At 32.0% G+C, this 2,841-nt stretch overlaps 1 pseudogene; it reads left to right on the plus strand.

Annotated features, from left to right (window-relative positions):
- Positions 1-635: 635 nt before the first annotated feature.
- Positions 636-995, plus strand: LOC101564635 (annotated as a pseudogene).
- Positions 996-2,841: the final 1,846 nt, after the last annotated feature.

Here is a 2,841-nt window from a genome sequence, read left to right on the forward strand (position 1 = left end):
TATTTTAGAACATCTGGTCTTTTAACCAGATATGCTTTGCTTATTTTCTATGGGAGAAAGCAAAGTTCCTCAAAATTGTATCGCAGACATATAAATAGTCAATAAATGCAAGGAATTTGCCACAGAAAGTTTTTTAAAATAGAATTATATATTACACAATATATCTCTCAAAATGGAAAGGTTGGTAAGAATTAAAATGCTTAAGAGTTTGTCATTCTTCTGCCAGTCAAGTGAAAGACCCAATACTATTTTGGAGTCCTGGACTCTTTTAGAATATTTTTGCTGAGTTAACATACCTATGATATTCAAATGGCGGAGCTGAACAAAAAAGGGGATATATAAATGAATGTCCATTTTGTATCTGTGTATTCAATATGGTTAGGATAGATATATAGTTACATTCTCTTGAATAGAGGGATTTGTTGGAATATTGTTTGTAAAGAGGATATCATGTCTACATCTTATACAGTAAATAACCTCTAGGAAGACTGTATGCAATGTGTTAATTATTGAAACTGTCCTACCAATTTGATTTGAAACTCTCATTGCTATTTGTTTATCAATAAAATTATGGAAAAAAAAAAAAAAGAGTTTGTCATTCTTGGCCGCACGCACGCACGCTCAGTGCACGCAGCATGAGGGTCGCGGCCTTGATCAGTGGTGGCAAGGACAGCTGTTATAATATGATGCAGCGCATTGCTGCGGGGCATCAGATCGTTGCTTTAGCAAATCTGAGACCAGATGAAAACCAAGAGAGGTCTGATGAGCTGGATAGCTACATGTATCAGACAGTGGGTCATCAAGCCATTGACTTCTATGCAGAGGCAATGGCTCTTCCGCTGTACAGGAGAACCATCAGGGGAAGAAGCTTGGATACAGGACGGGAGTACACTAGATGTGAAGGTGATGAGGTTGAAGATCTCTATGAGCTTTTGAAACTTGTGAAGGTATACAGAGTGACCAATTACTTTTTTTATAATTTAGCATATAGTTAGTAAATTTTATTTATTGAATTATTTAATAATAAAGAATATACATCTATTAATAATCAAACTGGTCTTTGAAGAGGTATTTTATCTTTTGTGGGGGTAGGAAAAAATGTATGCCTTTACATTAGAGGATATTTCAAAATTAAGACTGTAGTACAATATTATTTGTCATTCAAAGTTGTCATATAGTAATGTTGTTTAGTCTTGTTTTAACAAATATTTTTGAATGGCTTACTATGTGCTTGGCACACAGTGCTAAACACAGGGTAGGGCACTGACCAAATCAGATAAGTGTGCATTTGATATAGGATACTTTCTAGAGATAAAAAATGACACACAATGAACAACAACATGCTTAATGTTGGAGACTATTAGGAGAAAGACTGAAACAGTGTCAAAATATGGGGCTTATTTACCTAATAAGTGCTACACTCAGCAAATATTAATTGTTAAGCAATTATCATTTTCACCCACAGCCAATGATTTGAGTGGTTTGGTATTTTTCTTGAGTTTGAATTTTATTGGGCATATTGAAGAGAGGCAATTTAAGCCAGTATTTCTTAACATATATTCACAAGGAAAAAGAAAGAACAATACTTGTTCTTTGTATTAAGGGACAGAGTATTTCATTTGCTTGCTTGTTTCTTTTTGTTTTGTTTTGTTTTTTGAGACAGGGTTTTGTCATGTAGTTCAGGCTGGTCTTGAATTTAGTGTGTAGCCTAGATTGGCCTCAAACTTGTGGTAGTCCTCCTGCCTCAGGCTCCCAAGTGTTGGGATTGTAAGTGTGTTCCACCATGCTCAGCTCAATTTTCTTGCTTTTAAGAAAAGTTAGCCTTTTCAGAAGTGTTGTCTTGAAACTATAGCATGAAAATTTCTTGGTCTCAAATCTCTATGTATTATGCTTTACATTGATATTGATCAAAGCTTACTATCAATTCAGGATTTTGATTAAAAGCATGAAACTCTTAATTCAAGTTTGCTTGATAAAATATTTCTTATTTTATGTATCAGGAAACTTTAATTTTTCCTTAAAAAAGACTAATAGAAAAAACACTTTGTTTAGCTCTAGATAGCATAAAAAGTAGATTCTTTTTAAAAGAAATCACAGGGAAGGGACATGCTAATTATAGCTGTTTTTATTATCTATAAAAGATACAAATCTGCCTTTCTTGGCTGTGTCTCCAGCTTAGTACACATACAGTCTCAAGAATATTTACTTTAAAACACAAAATTCTGAGTGCAAATCTTCCACTCTCTAATTCTCCACTTTAAGGTACAAATCTTCTACTTTCAAGGAGAAACTTAGCATTAAGTTTTTAATATAAACTAATACTTAAAAATGGTGGGACTCATACTAGATGTTCTTGGGTTGCTTGAAAATCAAACTTTAGAGAAGCTATGTGATAACAGTCCTCCACAAAAAGGAAGGCTAATGAACTTACTAATTAGTTTTAATTCGAAATGACATATTAATAGTAAATAAGAAATTTCTTTTTTTTTCTTTTTTTTAAGTTTGGAGAAATGTATCTTTATAGTAACCATCAGTTATGATATAAACTAATGTTAATGTTAACTCTTAAAAACTTCTTCAAATTTTGTACATAATAATAACTATAGTTGAAAGAGATGTTAACTTGTCTGGGACTAAATAACTCCTTTTTCTGTGTAGAAATTCTAATTTTACTGTAGGATATTTTAAGGACATAAATATCAGAAATGTAGTGCTTTATGGAAGAAATTGTGTAACTAAGCTTTAATAGCTAAATCCATTAATGGAACATTGATACAAAGATTCTTTTTTTATATTTTTATTTTATGAAAAGCTAAAATAAAATTTCATTACAAAATAAAA

The sequence above is a fragment of the Octodon degus genome, unplaced genomic scaffold, assembly GCF_000260255.1.
Source record: "Octodon degus isolate 3935 unplaced genomic scaffold, OctDeg1.0 scaffold00004, whole genome shotgun sequence".
Lineage (NCBI taxonomy): Eukaryota > Metazoa > Chordata > Mammalia > Rodentia > Octodontidae > Octodon > Octodon degus.